The 19600-nt window shown below is 42.1% G+C and overlaps 1 protein-coding gene across 5 annotated transcripts in view; it reads left to right on the top strand.

Annotated features, from left to right (window-relative positions):
* GATAD2B (GATA zinc finger domain containing 2B) overlaps positions 1-19600 on the top strand; it is a 117362-nt gene that overhangs the window by 65395 nt on the left and 32367 nt on the right. Inside the window, exon 1 of one of the 5 annotated variants that reach the window (XM_053592479.1) lies at positions 17391-17405. The exons of the other annotated variants lie outside the window; for them this stretch is intronic. The gene's annotated coding sequence lies outside the window, so the exon portion shown is untranslated. Of the gene's footprint in view, positions 1-17390; positions 17406-19600 lie in introns of those variants that run through there. 5 annotated transcript variants of the gene reach the window in all.

Raw genomic sequence — 19600 nt, 5'->3', positions numbered from 1 at the left:
GCCAAGGAATATACATTTTTCATGTCAGCCCATGGTACTCCAAAATTGACCACATCTTAGAATACAAATCAAACCTCAGCATAATTAATTATACTTTGTATTTTCTCAGGTCACAGGCAGTAAAGGTGGAACTCACTTCCAACATAAGCATTCATCCCTACATAAAGACTTGGAAATTAACCTTATGCTGAATGATAATTGGGCTCAGGAAGAGATTAAAGCGGAAATTGTTAAATTCCTCAAACATGGGTGGCACCTGTGGCTCAGCGGGTAGGGCGCCGGCCCCATATGCTGAGGGTGGTGGGTTCAAACCCAGCCCCGGCCAAACTGCAACAAAAAAATAGCCGGGCATTGTGGCGGGCGCCTGTAGTCCCAGCTACTTGGGAGGCTGAGTCAAGAGAATCGCCTAAGCCCAAGGATTTGGAGGTTGCTGTGAGCTGTGTGACGCCATGGCACTCTACCGAGAGCGATAAGGTAAGACTCTATCTCTACAAAAAAAAAAAGAAAAATTCCTCAAACATAACAAAGGTGAGGACACAGATTACCACCACCACCACCCCCCCAAAAAAAGAAGAAAAACCCATCCCAACCCAGCAGGGTCTGAATGCTGAGGAAAAACAGTCTTAAGAGGGAAATTTATTACCAGAAAGAGAGCACATCAGCAAACTCATGAACCATCTTATGGAATTGGAAAAAGAAGAACAATCTAATCCCAAACCCAACAGAAGAAAAGAAATAACCAAAATTAAATCAGAGATGAATGAAATTGAGAACAAAAGAATCACTGAGAAAATTAATGACACAAAGTTGGTTTTTCAAAAAAGTAAAATCAATAAACCTTTGGCAAGATTAACTAGAAACAGAAAAGTAAAATCTCTTGGATTGGTGCCTGTAGCACAGCAATTACGATGCCAGCCACATACATCGAGGCTGGCAGGTTCAAACTCAGCCTGGGCCAGCTAAACAACAATGACAACTGCAACAAAGAATAGCTGGGTATTGTGGCAGGTGCCTGTAGTCCCAACTACTTGGGAGGCTGAAGCAAAAGAATCACTTAAGCCCAAGAGTTTGAGTTTGCTATGAGCTGTGACATTACAGCGCTCTACCGAGGGCCATGAAGTGAGACTATCTCTCTCACACACACACAGAGAGAAAAGTAAAATCTGTAATAACCTCAATTAGATGCAGGGGAAATAACAACAGATGCTACAGAGATACAAGAGATCATCTCTGAGTAATACAAGAAACTTTATGCCCAGAAATTTGACAATGTGGAGGAAATGGATTAATACCTGGAATCACATTCTCTTCCAAAATTTAAGGAGAAATAGATCTCTTGAACAGACTGATTTCAAGAACTGAGAATGAAGAAACAAAAAATCTCCCAACATGATTAGCACCCATAGTTTAGTGGTTAGGGCTTTGACCACATACACTGAGGCAGGCAAGTTTGAATCCAGCCCCGGCCTGCTAAACAATGACAGCTGTACCAATAACAACAAAAATAGCTGGGCATTGTGGCAGTGCCTGTAGTCCGAGCTACTTGGAAGGCTGAGGCAAGAAAATCACTTAAGCCCAAGAGTTTGGAGATATCTATGATCTGTAATACCATGGCACTCTACCGAGGGCTACATAGTAAGAGTCTTGTCTCAAAAAGAAAAAAACAAACAAAAAAAAAAACAACTCCCAACAACAAAAACCCCTGGTCCAGATGGCTTCACGCCAGAATTCTTTTTTTTAAGCACTTTGCTTTTACTTATCATGATACCCTCATTTGTCTGTAAGTTCATGTTTTTTGTTTTTTTTTTTTGTAGAGACAGAGTCTCACTTTATGGCCCTTGGTAGAGTGCCATGGCCTCACCCAGCTCACAGCAACCTCCAACTCCTGGGCTTAAGCGATTCTCCTGCCTCAGCCTCCCGAGCAGCTGGGACTACAGGCGCCCGCCACAACACCCGGCTATTTTTTGGTTGCAGTTTGGCCGGGGCCGGGTTTGAACCCGCCACCCTCGGTATATGGGGCCGGCGCCCTACCTACTGAGCCACAGGCGCCGCCCTTCACGCCAGAATTCTATCAGACCTTCAGAGAAGAGCTTGTACCCATACTGCAGAAATTATTCCATAGAATTGAGAAAGAATAAGTCTTCCCCAACACATTCTATGATCCAAACATCACTCTGTTACCAAAACCAGGAAAAGAGCCAACTTAAAAGGAGAATTTCAGACTAATTTACTATTTAATATACATGCAAAAATTCTCAGTAACATCCTAGCCAATAAGGCTGGGACGCAGTGGCTCATACCTATGGTCCTGGCACTCTGGGAGGCTGAGACGGGTGGATTGCTTGAGCTGATGAGTTTGAGACCAGCCTGAACAAAAGCAAGACCCTATCTATACTAAAAATAGAAGAACTGAGGCAAGAGGATCTCTTGAGCCTAAGAGTTGGAGGGTGCTGTGAGCTATGATACCACAGCACTCTACCCAGGACAACAGCTTGAGACTCTGAAAAAAAAAAAAATCTAGCTAATAGATTATAGTTACACATTAAAAAAGTCATTCATTACAAGCAAGTAGGTTTCATCTCAGGGATGCAAGACTGGTTTAACATATGCAAGACCGTATCAATAGAAGCAAAAACAAAGACCATATGATTCTCTCAATAGATGCAGAAAAAGCATTTGATAAAATTCAGCACCCTTTTCTAATTAGAACTCTGAAGAAAATAGGCATAGGTGGCGCATTTCCTTTTTCTTTTCTTTTCTTTTTTTTTTTTTTTTTTGAGTCAGAGTCTCAAACTGTCTCCCTAGGTGGAGTGCTGTGGTGTCACAGCTCACAGTAACTGCAGGCAGACTCCTGGGCTTAAGCAATTCTCTTGCCTCAGCCTCCCAAGTAGCTGGGACTACAGGTGCCTGCCACAAGGCCCATCTGTTTTGTTGTTCTTGTTGCAGTTGTCATTGTCGTTTTAGCAGGCCCAGGCTCAGTTTGAACCCGCCAGCCCCAGTTCATGTTGCTGTCACCTACGGGCGCCCCCCCCAGGTGGCACATTTCTTAAACTGATTGAAGCCATTTACAAACCCACACTAATATTATACTGAATGGAGTAAAACTGAAAGCTTTTCCTCTTAGAACCGGAAGCAGACAAGGCTGTCTTCTGTCACCACTACTATTCAACATAGTGTTGGAAGTTCTAGCTAATACACTCAGGCAAGAGAAGGAAATAAAGGGCATCCAGATGGGGGCAGAGGAGGTCAAACTCCCTCTTTGCCACCTATATGACCTTATACTTAGAGAACTCCAGGGACTCAACCCCAAGACTCCTGGAAGTGATCAAAAAATACAGTAACATCCCACGATATAAAATCAGTATCCACAAATCAGAAGCCTTGGTATATGCCAATAACAACCAAGATGAGGAACTAATCAAGGACACAGTTCCCTTCACAGTAGCTTCAAAGAAAATGAAATATTACCTAGTAATATACCTAACAAAAGAGGTAAAGGACTTCTATAAAGGAAATTACGAAACCCTAGGAAAAGAAATAGCAGAAGATGTTAACAAATGAAAGAACATACCATGCTCATTGCCAGGAAGAATCACCACTGTGAAAATACTTCCCAAAGCTATCTACAGTTTCAGTGCAATCCCCATTTAAATATCATCATACTTTCAAGATTTGGGAAAAAATTTCATTTTGTATGGAACCAGAAAAAAAAAAAACAAAAACATAGCCAGGGCAATGTTTTTTTTTTTTTTTTTTAGAAACAGAGTCTCACTTTGTCGCCCTTGGTAGAGAGTTGTGGCGATTCTCTTGCCTCAGGCTCCTGAGTAGCTGGGACTACAGGCAACCCCCACATTGCCTGGCTATTTTTTTGTTGCAGTTTGGCCTGGGCTAGGTTCAAACCCACCCTACTCACTAAGTCACAGGTGCTGCCCACCAGGGCAATTCTTAGAAATAAAAACAAAGCCGAGGGCATCAGCTTATCAGACGTTAGGTTGTACTACAAGGCCATAGTAATTAAAACAGCATGGTATTGGCACAAAAATAGAGACATAGATATCTGGAACTGAGTAGAAAACCATTAAATGAAAGTAACTTCTTATGGGCACCTAATTTTTTTTTTTTTTTGAGTCAGAGTCTCAAGCTGTCGCCCTGGGTAAGGTACCCGCGGCATCACAGCTCACAACAACATCAAACTCTTGGGCTCAAGCAATTCTGTTGCCTCAGGCTCCCAAGTAGCTGGGACTCCAGGTGCTCACCGCAATACACATATTTTTTTTTGCTGTTGCAGTTGTCATTGTTTTAGCTGTTCCAACCCACTAGCCTGGGTGTATGTGGCTGGTGCCTCACCCACTGAGCTGTGGGTGCTGCCAAGCCACCTAATCTTTGATAAACCGAATAAGAATATACACTAGGGAACAGAATCCCTATTCAATAAATGGTGCTGGGAGAACTGGATAACCACATGTAAAAGATTGAAACTGGACCCACAAATTTCTCCTCTCACTAAAATTGACTCAAGATGATAAAAGATCTAAATCTAAGGCATGAAATAATAAAAATCCCTTAAGAAACTGTGGGGAGAACACTTAAAATTATCGGACTGGGGAAAGTCTTTATGAAGAAGCCTTCAGTGGCAATTGCAACAACAAAACAAATAAATGGGACTTAGTTAAACTGACTAGCTTCTGTACAGCTAGGGAGACAACAACCAAAACAAATAGACAACTATCAGATTGGGAAAAGATATTTCCATATTATGAATCAGACAAAAGCTTGATAACTAGGATCTATAGAGAACTCAAATTAATCAACATTTAAAAAGCCAACAATCCTTTATATCAGTGGTTGTCAATCTTCCTAATGCCGCAGTGTACTTTCATTGTTAAAAAGGGGTCACGACCCACAGGTTAAGAAACGCTGCCTTATATCAATGAGCAAGAGAGATGAATGGAACCTTCTCTAAAGAAGATAGATGAATGACTAGCAAACATGAAAGAATGCTCATCGTCCATAATTATCAGAGAAATGCAAACTAAAACTACTCTAAGATATCTGACCCCAGTTAGAATGGCCCACATCACCAAATCTCAAAGCTGTAGATGCTGGCATGGATGTGTGAGAGAAGGGAACACTTTTACCCTGCTGGTGGGACTGCAAACGAATGCAACCTTTTAGAAGGAGATATGGAGAATACTCAAAGAACTCAAACTTAAAGAACCCAAACCTCCCATTTGATCCTGCAATCCCATTACTAGGTATCTACCCAGAAGAAAAAAAATGCTTTTATCGTAAGGACATTTGCACTAGACTGTTTATTGTAGCTCAATTTACAATTGCCAAAATGTGGAAACACCTAAATGCCCACCAATCTAGGAATGGATTAACAAGCTGCGATATATGTATACCATGGAATATTATTTAGCCATTAAAAAGGATGGAAACTTTATATCTTTCATATTAAACTGGATCAAGTTAAAACACATTCTTTTTTTTTTTTTTTGGAGACAGAGTTGTCTTATGTTGCCATAGGTACAGTGCCATGACATAATAGCTCACAGCAACCTCAAACTCTTGGGCTTAAGTAGTTCTCTTGCCTCAGCCTTCCAAGTAACTGGGACTACAGGCTCCTGCCACAATGCTCAGCAATTTGTTGTTGTAGTTGTCATTGTTTTAGCAGGCCTAAGCAGGTTTGAAACCCCAAGTCCCAGTGTATGTGGCTTGTGCCCTAACTACTGAACTACGGGCATGGAGCCATGAAATACACTCTTCTTAGTAAAGTATCGCAAGAATCCAATGTATTTAATTCTGATATGACAATTGATGACCTAATACATGGTAGGGGGTTGGGGAAGGAGGAGCTGAGAGAAGGGGGTGGTGGGGTCACAGTATGTGAACACCTCTTGGAGGCAGGACACAATTATAAGAGGGACGTAACAAATGCAATCAGTGTAACCTGGTTCTCTGTACCTGCAATGAATCCTCAACAATAAAAATAAATAAAATAAGATACAAAGTAAAAATAGTTGAAACCAAGAAAAAAAAAAACAACAAAGTAGACTTTCCTCAAGAGGTGCTAGAAGGTCGTGGATAGCCTTATTCATGCCCTGAATTTAGCCCAGTGAGACCTAGTTTGGACTTCACAGCTTTCAGACCGAAAAGATAATAAATTTGTATTGTTTTAAGTCACTAAATTTGTGGTCATTAGTTACAGCAACCATAGAAAACTAATACTGTAATTACTTCTGCAAAAAAATATAGGTAGTCTCTTATTGAACCACAATGCCATTATGATACACAACAAAATTAACAATAATTCCTTAATGTTATGTAACATTTAGTCCATTTGGAAATTTACCTAGTTTTTCCTTATATCTTTTGTAGCTTTGTCAAGATTCAATCAGAGATCACACATTGCATTTGGTTATATTACTCCATGCTCATTAATTTGAAATACATTCCAATATTATATATTGTTTCCATGTTGATTGTTTTACTTTATGCAGTGACAAGTTTGGTCCCTGGGGTAAGCTGACAGCAAGATTTCTTCTCCACTATTAGTTATGTTTTTCCTTTTACAGTTAAGAGATCTGTGGAGTTATTTTATTTATTTGAAGCTGGGAGGCTTATCTGCTGTGAAAGATAGTGAACTAGTCATCTGAAAATAAATTTTAAACTTCCAGACTAGCATTTTTACATTGGCAGTATGGCATACAATATAATGTTAAAACTTTTTGCTGCCTACAGTCCTAGCACTGTGGGAGGCCAAAGCTGGTGGATTGCCTGAGCTCACAGGTTCTAGACCAGCCTGAGCCAGAGCGAGACCTCGTCTCTTAAGAAAAAATAAATAAATAAAAAGCCGGGCGTTGTGGTGGGCGCCTGTAGTCCCAGCTAATTAATTGGGAGGTTGAGACAAGAGAATCGCTTAAGCCCAAGAGTTTCAGGTTGCTGTGAGCTGTGACGCCACGACACTGTACTGAGGGCAACAAAGTGAGACTCTGTCTCAAGAAAAATAAAAAACTTTTTGTTATTCCATTATAAAAAACCTAATAGGCCAGATGGCCTGTGTCTCATCCTAGCATCTTGAGAAGATGAGGCAGGAGGATTGCTTGAGCTCAGAAGCTTGAGACCAGCCTGTGCAAGACAGAGACACCATCACTACCAAAAAATATATAGAAAAATTAGCCAGATGTGTTTGTGTGCACCTGTGGTCCAGAGGCAGAGGCAGGAGAGGATTGCTTGAGGCCAGGAGTTCAGGGTTGCAGTGAGCTAAGATGATGTCACTACATTTTAGCCCTGGCAATACAGTGAGTCTTTAAAAAAAACAAAAAACGAAGAACAGTAATGTAAGGAACTCTTTTGTTTTGTTTTGTTTTGTTTAGTAAACTTCCTTTTAAATGCATAGCTAGCTGAGCCTGAAAGAAGTAAGGAAAATTCTCAGGGACCACAAATGAAAGAGGAACTGAAAATGAGTTTAATAAGTATGCATGTGACTTAATACTGTGGAGTTCTGGGTGCTTTGTTAATCTCAGTTACATAAAGGATTGGTTTAAAAATGTCCATGAGAGGGTGGGGCCTGTGGCTCATTGGGTAGGGCGCTGGCCCCAGATACCGAGGGTGGCGGGTTCAAATCCAGAGCTGGCCAAACTGCAACAAAAAAACAGCTGAGCATTGTGGCGGGTGTCTGTAGCCCCAGCTACTTGGGAGGCTGAGGCAAGAGAATCACCTAAGCCCAGGAGTTGGAAGTTGCTGTGAGCTGTGTGACACCACAGCACTCTACTGAGAGCGACAAAGTGAGACCATGTCTACAAAAATGTCTCTACCAAAAAAAAAAAAAAAAAAAAGTCCATGAGAGGGTGGTGCCCGTAGCTCAGTGGGTAAGGTGCCAGCCACATACACCGAGGCTGGTGGGTTTGAACCTGGCCAGGACCTGCTGAAACAACAGTGACACCTGCAACAACAACAACAACAAAATAGCTGGGCGTTGTGGTGGGTGCCTATAGTCCCAGCTACTTAGGAGGCTGAGGCAAGAGACTCACTTGAACCCAGGAGTTTTAGATTGCTGTGAGCTGTGATGCTATGGCATTCTACTGAGGATGATAAAATGAGACTATGTCTCAAAAAGAAAAAAAAGTGTTCATGAGGTGTCCAGAGACAAAGCCTTAGGTCTGTGTGGAGCAGAATTGGAAATGAGAATCTCTATGTAGATCAGGGAGGCTCATACTTAGGGAAAAGTGGAAACCACAAAAGTTCTATCCATTAGATCAAGGAAATAAAGAAACATTTGTATCTCAGCCTGTGCTATGGCTTGGGGTGAATGGGAATATCCTTTAAAAATTTAAGTATGGGGCGGCGCCTGTGGCTCAGTCAGTAAGGCACCGGCCCCATATACCGAGGGTGGCGGATTCAAACCCGGCCCCGGCTGAACTGCAAACCAAAAAATAGCTGGGCGTTGTGGCGGGCGCCTGTAGTCCCAGCTACTTGGGAGGCTGAGGCAGGAGAATCCCTTAAGCCCAGGAGTTGGAGGTTGCTGTGAGCTATGTGATGCCATGGCACTCTACCGAGGGCGATAAAGTAAGACTCTGTCTCTACAAAAAAAGAAAAAAAAAATTTAAGTATGACTTAAAGAATACACAACGGGAGAGGATAGTCTCCTCTACAAAATAGTGTTAGGAAAACTGGTTATCTGCAGGCTAAAAGCGTCAAATTGGTCCTTTGTCTTATACTATATACAAAAATCACCTGGAAATGGATTAATGACTTAAACATAAGACCTAAAACTATAAAACTTAACAGAAGAAAACATAGGGAGAAAGCTTCCTGACATTGGCCTTGGTAGTGATTTCATAGATAAGACACCAGACGCAAGAGCAACATAAACAAGTGCAATTGCATCAAACTAAAAAGCTTCTGCACAGAAAACAGTCAACAAAGTGAAAGGGCAACCTATGGAATGGGAGAAAATATTTGTGAACCATATATTTGGGTTTTGTTTTGTTTATTTGTTTGTTTTGAGGCAGTCTCACTTTGTGCCATGGCATCATAGCTCACAGCAACCTCAAACTCTAGGGCTTAAACAATCCTCTCGCCTCAGCCTCCCACATGGCTGGGACGACAGACATGCACCACAATGCTCAGCTAGTTTTTCTATTTTTAGCAGAGATGGGGTCTCACTCTTGCTGAGGCCAGTCTTGAACTCCTAAGCTCAGGCAGTCCACCCATCTTGGTCTCCCAGAGTGCTAGGATTACATCCCTGAGTCACTGCGCCCAGAGCCTTTTGAACCATATATTTGATAAGTTAATATCCACTTCTTATGCTCACTCAACTCAATAGCAAAAAAACAAACAAAAATTAAAAAGTGGGCAGTGCCTGTGGCTCAGTCGGTAAGGCGCCGGCCCTATATACCGAGGGTGGCAGGTTCAAACCCGGCCCCGACTAAACTGCAACCAAAAAATAGCTGGGTATTGTGGCAGGCGCCTGTAGTCCCAGTTGCTCAGGAGGCTGAGGCAAGAGAATCGCTTAAGCCCAGGAGTTGGAGGTTGCTGTGAGCTGTGTGAGGCCACAGCACTCTACCGAGGGCCATAAAGTGACACTCTGTCTCTACAAAAAAAAAAAAAAAAAAAAAAAATTAAAAACTAGGCAAAGGGCCTGAATAGACATTTCTTCAAAGAAGATATAAAAATGACCAATGTTTTCTTCTAAATATGAGTTGTAGGCCCGGTGCCTGTAGCACAGTGGTTATAGCACCAGCCACCTACACGGAGGGTGCTATCCACCTACAAGTTTGGAGAATGACATACACATCTGAGTGATTAGCCCAGTAACCAACATTTTTATATGAAAAGTTACTAAACATTTTAATCAGAGAAATGCTAATCAAAACCATAGTAAGCTATCAACTTCACATTTGTCATGATGGCTATTATCAATAAAAGCAAAAGACAACAAATGTTGGCCATTGGAACCCTTGCATGTTGGTTGAAATGCAAAATGGCACAGCCTTTGTGGAATAACACAGGGTGGTTCCTCAAAATATTAAACCGAACTGTCCACTTTGGGGTATTTGTCTAAAAGAATCAAAATCCCAAAGATACATTAGCACTGTGTGTATGACACCATAGATGCACCTTGACATTTTGCTAAGGTAATAAGCCAGTCACAGAAAAGCAAATAATTGCATGATTTCACTTATATGAGGTGTCTAAAATAGATATGTTTTGCAGACTAATGGAATGGAATAGTGGTTGTTAGAGGCTGGGGGAGATGGGGAATTGCCAAGCAACAGGTGTAAAGTTTTTATCAAGATGAAAAAGCTCTAGAGATCTGTGTAATGGTTGTACCTGTATTCAACATTAATGTATTATACATTTAAAAACTTAAGGGGGTAAGGCTGAGCTCAGTGGCTCATGCCTATAATCTAGCAATCTGGGACGCTGCGGTAGGTGGATTGCCTGACCTCAGGAGTTTGAGACCTGCCTGAGCAAAAGTGAGAGCCCATCTCTAAAAATAGCCAGGTGTTGTGGCAGCCTCCTGTAGTCCCAGATACTTGGGAGGCTGAGGCAAGAGGATTGCTTGAGCAGAAGAGTTTGAGGCTGCTGTGAGCTATGATGCCATGGTACTCTACCTAAGGCGGCAAAATGACACACTACCTCAAAAAAAAAAAAAAAAAAGAGCATAAACCTTATCTAAGTTGTTGCCGTAGCAGAATACATTTTTTTCAAATTAAATATGAGCTGTGGGCTTATGGGTTTAAGTTATTTTTGTTTGTTGGTCTGAGATCTCCAAACTGAAAAATCAGTATGAAAAAAATTACGCAGGATCCTGTGTATTCTTGGAATAAGTGGCAAAAGCATATGAAAAACTGGCAAAATAGGTCTATAATTCCTACACAGAGGCAAAGGATTCCTGCAGATTAAATCCCACTGATGATCAGATTCACAATCAAAAGTGACAAAAACACTAGAAAATAGTTTATTTACCACGAGTAAGAATCATGGGTACAGCAAGCCAGCAGGACTAAGTAGATCTCTGAAATCTTCAAATAACATATTCATTGACTATAGACAATAAAATAAGTGTATTTAAAAATATTAAAGATTTGAAAAGAGAACAGAAACATTTTGGGGGAGATGGATTTGAAAAGGAACCAATAGAACAACCTTAAAGTGGAGAATATAATCTTTTACCCGTATTTATCTAGTTCATACTATAAGACATGCACTGAATAAACTTAAAAGAAATTTTGTCCCAAGGAGCTTACATTTTAGGTTGGTAAAGAGATCAACAAGTAAAAACATAATATACCAGATGGTAATAATTACCATGAAAAAGAGTAACATGTCTGGAGCCTGGGTTGAGATGACTCAAAAAAGCAGGACTGCCAACTGCATTGTTCACCTGTGGCCTCTCCCTAAGGCATTGCATCCTTCACAGCATAGTAGTCTCAGGGTAGCTGGACTTCATAGCTGGTAAGGGTGCCAGACTTACCAGACTTTCTTTCCAGCAAGAAAGACAGAAGCTGCATCACTATTTATGGCTCTGTGGCAGAAGTCAGACCAAGTTGCTTCTACTATACTTCACTGGTTGAAGCAGTCACAGAACCACAAAGATCCAGGGGAAGAGGAGGTAGACCCCCCACACACACACCTCTTGATATGAGGCATTTCAAAGAATTTTAGGGATGGGGGGGACAAAAATGTTTTGAAATAGGAGTGACAGTTTAAATAGGAGGTGATTGCTTGGACTAAGGCAGTAACATGAAAGTGATGTTCAAGAGTCAAATTTGGTATATATTTGGAAGGTCGTTCTGGTAGAGTTTATAGATGAAAGGTCGTTCTGGTAGAGTTTATAGATGAAATGCATGTGAATGTGAGAAAGAGGAATGTGACTCCAAGCATTTGGTTTGAGGCACTGATTGAATGGTGGTCTTACGTTGGGAAACACTTCAGGATGAGACAGTCTTTATCTGGGGAGTTCGTGAATTCCATTTTGGACATAAGATTATAAAATGCCAGTTAGGCATCTGCTATGGTTTGAATATTTGTCCCCTCCAAAACTCATGTTGAAATTTGACACTGTAACAGTTTTTAAGAGATGGGACCTGGGTGGCGCCTGTGGCTCAAGGAGTAGGGCGCCAGTCCCATATGCCAGAGGTGGTGGGTTCAAACCCAGCCCCGGCCAAAAAAAAAAGAGATGGGACCTTTAAGAAGTGATTAGGCCTCAGCCCTCAGGGGTAGGGTTTTTTTCCCTCCCCTAAAGCATTTCGGAAGACTAGAATGAGTGAGATTGATGTTATAAAAAAGGAAAGTTTGGCCCCCTTTTGTCTCTCTCACCCTCTTTGCCCAGCTGCCACAATAATGGTGTAAAAAAAAGGCCCTTACCAGATGCCAGCACGTTCATACCGTATTTTCTAGCCTCCAGAATTGTAATTGAATAGATTTCTATTCCTTATAAATTGCCCAAAGCTGGGCACAGTGACACATCATGCCTGTAGTCCTAGCTACTGAGAAAGCTGAGATGGAAAGATTGTTTGAATCCAGGGTGGACAACATAGAGAGTCTCAGTCTCTTAGAAATAAATGGAAGGGCGGCGCCTGTGGCTCAGTTGGTAAGGCGCCAGCCCCATATACCGAGGGTGGCGGGTTCAAACCCGGCCCCAGCCAAACTGCAACCAAAAAATAGCCAGGCGTTGTGGCGGGTGCCTGTAGTCCCAGCTACTCGGGAGGCTGAGGCAAGAGAATCGCTTAAGCCCAGGAGTTGGAGGTTGCTGTGAGCTGTGTGAGGCCATGGCACTCTACCGAGGGCCATAAAGTGAGACTCTGTCTCTACCAAAAAAAAAAAAAAAAAAGAAAGAAAGAAATGAATGAGACCGGGTGTGGTGGCTCACCCCTGTAATCCTAAAAGGTAGCCAGGGAAGGTCTATATAGAGCTGTGATCCTACCTACTCAGAGACTGAGGTGGGAGAATCTTCTCAATTCAAAGGTCTGAGGTTATAGTGAGCCATGATTGTGCCTCTGGGAGGCAGAGGCAGGAGTTGAGTTCAGGAGTTCTAAACCAGCCTGAGCAAACAGAGACCCTGTTTCTACTAAAAATAAAAAACTAGCTGGTGTTGTGGCACCCACCTGTAGTCCTAGCTGCTGGGGGGAGGCTTAGGCAAGAGGATCACCAGAGCCCAAGAGATTGAAGTTGCTGTGAGCTATGATGATGCCATGGAACTCTACCCAGGGTAACAGAGTAAGACTCCTGTCTCAAAAAAATAAAATAAAATAACGTAGGGAGTCTCAGTCTCTTAGGAAAAAATGAATGAGACAGAGTCTTTTTTTTTTTTTTTTTTTTTGCAACAGTCTTACTATGTCACCCTCAGAGTACTGTGGGGTCACAGCTCACTGCAACTTCAAACTCTTGGGCTTAAGCGATTCTTTTGCCTCAGCCTCCCAAGTAGCTGGGACTATAGGCGCCTACTGCAACACCCAGCTATTTTTTTTTCTTGTTGTTGCCATTGTTAGCCAGCCTGGGCCGGGTTCGAACCCGCCACCCTCAGAGTATGTGGCTGGTGCTGTAACCACTGTGCTATGGGCGCCAAGTCACTTGGGTTTTGTTTTTAAGCGAGAGGGTCTTCCTTGTTTGCCCAGGCTAGAATGCAGAGGCACAATCATGGCTCACTATAAGTTCAGACTCAAAGGATTCAAAGGATTCTCCCACCTCAGTCTCTGGGTAGGTAGGATCACAGGTCTGCACCACCTTGCCTGGCTACTTTTTAAAATTTTTTGTAGGCTCGGCGCCTGTGGCTCAAGTGGCTAAGGTGCCAGCCACATACACCTGAGCTGGCGGGTTCAAATCCAGCCCAGGCCCACCAAACAACAATGACGGCTGCAATCAAAAAATAGCCGGACATTGTGGTGGGTGCCTGTAGTCCCAGCAACTTAGGAGGCGGAGGCAGGAGAATCTCGTGAGCCCAGGCATTGGAGGTTGCTGTGAGCTGTAATGCTACGGCACTCTACCCAGGGCGATAGCTTGAGGCTCTGTCTCCAAAAAAATAAAATAAAATAAAATTTTCTGTAGAGATAGGATCTTGCTGTGTTGCCCAGGCTGGTCCTTTATTTATTTGTTTATGTTTGTTTAGGAGATGGGGTCTTGCTCTTATCACATAGGCTGAAGTTCATCAGCACAGTCATAGTTCACTGTACCCTCAAACTCCTGGCCTCAAGTGATTCTCCCACCTCAGCCTCTAAAGTTGCTGGGATTTGTTCTGTGGTATTCTATAGCACCACAAAATGGACTGAGGCAACATTCAAATGGATATATCAATTAGGTAGTTAATTATATACTGAGAGTTTTGGAGGAGAGGATGAGAGCTAAGAATATAAATCGGAAATTAGTATATGATGCTATTTAAAGCATCTAACTATAAGATGCTATAAAAAGCATGCTACTTCTATAGTTAGAATGCAGGAAGGTGAATAGAATCTAGTGAAGACAGAGAATAAAGGATCATGAGTGTTATGACATCCAGATGTGTTAAGTCCTGAAGGCCCAATGAAGAAAGCAGTGGAAGAAGCAGCACTGATTGGTTAAATGCTGTTGAAAGTTCAAATAAAATAAGGATTGATAAATAGCGGTTGGATTTGGCAACATGAAGCTAACTGGTGACCTGAAAAAGAGTGATCTCTTTATATTGGCAGGAGTAGCATCTGAGTTGAAGTGATTTCAAGAGAAAACAGGAGGAAAGTGGAGATAGCTCTTTTGAGGAATTTTGCTATAGAAATAGAATCCTGGGGTATAGGGCAATAACTGGCATAGAACAAGAGGTTATGAGGCCGGGAGCAGTGGCTCACACCTGGAATCCCAGCACTTGGGAAGCCAACGCGGGTAGATTGCCTGAGCTCACAGGTTTGAGACCAGCCTGAGCAAGAGCAAGACCTCATCTTTAAAAATAGCTGGACATTGTGGCGGGCACCTGTAGCCCAGCTACCTAGGAAGCTGAGGCAGGAGGATCACTTAAGCCCAAGAATTTGAGGTTGCTGTGAGCTGTGACGCCGTGGCACTCTACTGAGGGTGACAAAGTAAGGCCATGTCTTTTTTTTAGACAGAGTCTCAAGCTGTTGCCCTGGGTAGAGTGGTGTGGCATCACAGCTCACAGCAACTTCAAACTCCTGGGCTCAAGTGATTCTCCTGCCTCCGCCTCCCAAGCAGCTGGGGTTACAGGCACCTGCCACAGCACCCGGCAATTTTTGGTTGTAGCCATTGTTATTTGGCGGGCCCGGGCTGGAGTCGAACCGCCAGGTCAGGTGTATGTGGCTGGCGCCTTAGCCGCTTGAGCCACAGGCGCTGAGCCAAAACTCTGTCTTAAAAAAAAAAAAAGAACAAGAGGTTATGGAAGAAATATTCCAAGGTGAGAAATGTTACAACAAGTTGCTCTGGTAATAGGTTGAGTCTCAGCATTAACTGAATAATTGAACCAGCTGGGCAGTTTATTAAAAGGTGGATTTATGATTCCCATGGCAGGCCAATTAAATCAGAATCTTTGGGAATGGGACTATGATATCAGTATTTTTAAGTTCTTCAGGTGATTCTAATGTGCATCCAACCTTGATCTGCTCTGCAGTAACTCAGTACAATTTAAAACTTACGTGTGGCCTAGCTTGGCGCAGCGACTAGGGAGGCTGAGTTGGAAGGATCACTTGAGCCCAGGAGTTCAAGTCCAGTGGAGGCAGCATACTGAGATCTCATCTCATAAACAAATAGCCTCAGTAGGTGTGTTAAATAGTTAAAGAGAGAATTAGGAATGATAGGAAGAAATCACACAGATGGCAGCATAGAGATATAAAGAAATAGAAACTATGAGAAAAAAGAAAAGGCTGAGACATGGAGACTAGTATAAGATGGTCTAAGTTACTCTCATAAGCATTCTAGGATAGAATAGAGAAAATGGAAAGTAGCAATATTCAGAGAGATAATAACTGAGACTATTCCAAATTTGCTAAATATATGAATCTTCAACTTTAGGAAAAAACAGAATCCTAAAAGATAAATAACACTAAACACATTAGTGATATTGTAATGTTGTAGAACATCAAAGACAAAGAGCTTATGAAAGCAGCCAGAGAGGAAAAAATAGATTTTACTGCAAAGGAATGAAAAGTAGACTTAAAGCAAACTTCTCAATAGCAATAAGAAACCAGGAAAATAACATTTTCAAAGTACAGAGATAAAATAAGGCAGTTAGGGGCGGCGCCTGTGGCTCAGTTGGTAAGGCGCCAGCCCCATGTACCGATGGTGGCGGGTTCAAACCCAGCCCCGGCTGAACGGCAACCAAAAAATAGCTGGGCGTTGTGGCGGGCGCCTGTAGTCCCAGCTACTTGGGAGGCTGAGGCAGGAGAATCGCTTAAGCCCAGGAGTTGGAGGTTGCTGTGAGCTGTGTGATGCCATGGCACTCTACCGAGGGCCATAGACTGAGACTCTGTCTCTACAAAAAAAAAAAAAAATAAGGCAGTTAGAATATGTTCATTGGGGAGTAAGAACAAAATGAAAACATATCTGAATAGACAAGAGACTTAAAGGTTTGCCCCTTAGAAATTCCACTAAAAGCACCAATGAAGAATACATATCCAGAAAAAGAAATTTGAATAAGACTGGTGGGCAAAAGAAAATTTGTGGGTGAATCTAAATTAGCTTTGACTGCATGTAACTCATTAATGATAATGACTAATTTCATAGAAGCTAAAAACAAGGTAGGACTAAAATAAAAAAGAAAGAAAGAAAGAAAACATAATGCCCGGAGTGGTAGCTCAATGCCTGTAGTCCTAGCACTCTGGGATGCTAAGCTGGGAGGATCACTTGAGCTCAAGAGTTCAAGAAAGCAAGAACAAAATTCCATGTCTACAAAAGATAGGAAAATTAGCCAGGTGTGATGGTACATGCCTGTAGTTCCAGCTACTCAGAAAGCTGAGGCAGGAGGATCACCTGAGCCCAGGAGTGTTTTGTTTTTTTTTTTGTTTGGTTGGTTGGTTGCACAATGAGAGTGAGTCTCGTTGTGTCACCCTTGGTAGAGTGCTGTGTGGTCACAGCTCACAGCAACCTCAAACTCTAGGGCTTAAGCGATTCTTTAGCCTCAGCCTCCCAAGTAGCTGGGATTACAGGCGCCCACCACAACGCCCGGCTATTTTTTTTCTTGGTTGCAGTTGTCATTGTTTAGCAGGCCCAGCCCACCAGCTTCCATGTATGTGGCCGTCACCCTACCCTCTGAGCCACAGACGCCACCAAACCCAGGAGTTTGAGGTTCCTGTGAGCTGTGATGACACTACTGCACTGTGGGGGAGAGGAGGACAGTACAGCTGGCTCTAAACAAACAAAAAGCTTAAATCAATTGAAGACATAAAAGAGCAAAAAGGAGGCACAGAACAAGCTAGGTAAATATAATGGAACAGAAGGTGGCAGAAATAAAACTGAATGTATTAGTAATCATGATAAATGCAAAAGCACTAAACTAGTCAATTTAAAACACATGATTGGATTGAATGGCAAAACAAATTCAGATAAATATTGTTGAAAACATAAAGGCACAGAAGTTAAATTAATGCTGAAAAAGATGTTCTAGAAAGTTAATATCCCCATATTAATATATGCTTAAAAACAAAAATAAACTTTAAGGCAAAAAAAAAAAAAAACCTCATCATTATAGGAGTTTTTAAGGTAAAAATACAAATTATAAAACATCTTTACATCAAACCTTTTGTGTTCGAAAGACTTTGACAGAGATGGTATGTCAGATTCTTAGGGGTTTTTTCTTCCAGTATTTTAAAGATATCTTTTTTTGTTGTTTCCAATGAGAAACCTGATGTTACCCTTGTCTTTACTTGTCTTTTTTATTCCCCCCTTCCCTAGGCTGCTTTTAAGATTTTTATAGTGGTTTTGAGCACTTTCATTATAATACGCCTTGATAGTGTTTTCTACATATTTCTTATACTTGGGATTTATTGAACTGCTTGGATTTATGGGTTTGTAGTTTTCATTAAGTTTGGTAAATTTGGGGCTATTATTTCTTCACATATTTTTGCTGTTCATTCCATCTCTCTACTGTCTGAGGGACTGTATTAGTTATAATCAGGCTACTTAAAGTTATCCTTAGCCCCCTAATACTTACTTACTTTTTGCTCTTTTTCTATCTTTGGCTTTGGGTAATATTTATGGCTATGCTTCTGATTCGTTAATCTTTTTTTTTCTATAATATCTAATTTGCTGTTGTCATACTTCATTGTACAGTCAACCCTCCATATCTGTGAGTTCTGCATCCATGGATTCAACTAACCTTGGATGAAAAATGTTTGGGAAAAAATGTTTAATAAAAATCAATATGGGGTGGTGCCTGTGGCTCAGTGGGTAAGGCGCTGACTCCAGATACCAAGGGTGGCAGGTTCAAACTCAACCCTGGCCAAACTGCAAAAAAAAAATAGCTGGGTGTGGGTGGCGCCTGTGGCTCAGTGAGTAGGGAGCCGGCCCCACATGCCGAGGGTGGCGGGTTCAAACCCAGCCCTGGCCAAACTGCAACAAAAAAATAGCCGGGTGCTGTGGCGGGCACCTGTAGTCCCAGCTACTCGGGAGGTTGAGGCAAGAGAATCGCTTAAGCCCAGGAGCTGGAGGTTGCTGTGAGCTGTGTGATGCCACGGCACTCTACCAAGGGCCATAAAGTGAGACTCTGTCTCTACAAAAAAAAAAAAAAAAATAGCTGAGTGTTGTGGCGGGCGCCTGTAGTCCCAGCTACTTGGGAGGCTAAGGCAAGAGAATCGCCTAACCCCAAGGATTTGGAGGTTACTGTGAGCAGTGAAGCCATGGCACTCTAGCAAGGGTTAATAAGTGAGACTCTGGGGTGGCGCCTGTAGCTCAGTGAGCAGGGCGCTGGCCCCATATACCGAGGGTGGTGGGTTCAAACCCAGCCCCGGCCAAATTGCAACAACAACAACAAAAAATAGCCGGGTGTTGTGGCGGGTGCCTGTAGTCCCAGCTACTCGGGAGGCTGAGGCAGGAGAATCGCCTAAGCCCAGGAGTTGGAGGTTGCTGTGAGCTGTGTGACGCCACGGAACTCTACCCAGGGCGATAAAGTAAAACTCTGTCTCTACAAAAAAAAAATAAAAAGAAATAAATAAAAAGAAATATTCAGCAATTATTAAAAAAAAAAAAAAAGTGAGACTCTGTTTCAAAAAAAATCAATATAGATCCCAGCTACTGGCAGGAAAATCACTCCAACCCAGGATTTGGAGACCACCCTGGGTCACATAGAGAGTCCCTTTCTCAAAAAAAAAAAAAAAAAAAAAAAAGAAAGAGAAAGAAGAAAATATAGCAACTATTTACACAGCACTTGTATTAGGTATTGTAAGTAACTTAGAAATTATTTAAAGTATATAGAAGGATGTGTGTGGGTTATATACAAATACCATGCCATTTTATATAAGGGGCTTGAGTATGTAAGATATTTTAGTATTGATCTCTCCAAGGCATCTCCCCTCGGATACTGAGGGAAGGCTATTTTTTTTTTGAGACAGAGCCTCAAGCTGTTGCCCTGGGTAGAGTGCTGTGACATCACAGCTCACAGCAACCTCATCTCCTG

Source organism: Nycticebus coucang, chromosome 5 (genome assembly GCF_027406575.1).
Source record: "Nycticebus coucang isolate mNycCou1 chromosome 5, mNycCou1.pri, whole genome shotgun sequence".
Classification (NCBI taxonomy): Eukaryota; Metazoa; Chordata; class Mammalia; order Primates; family Lorisidae; genus Nycticebus; species Nycticebus coucang.
Note: the sequence above shows the minus strand (reverse complement) of the source record. Positions and strands in the feature narration are given on the sequence as shown.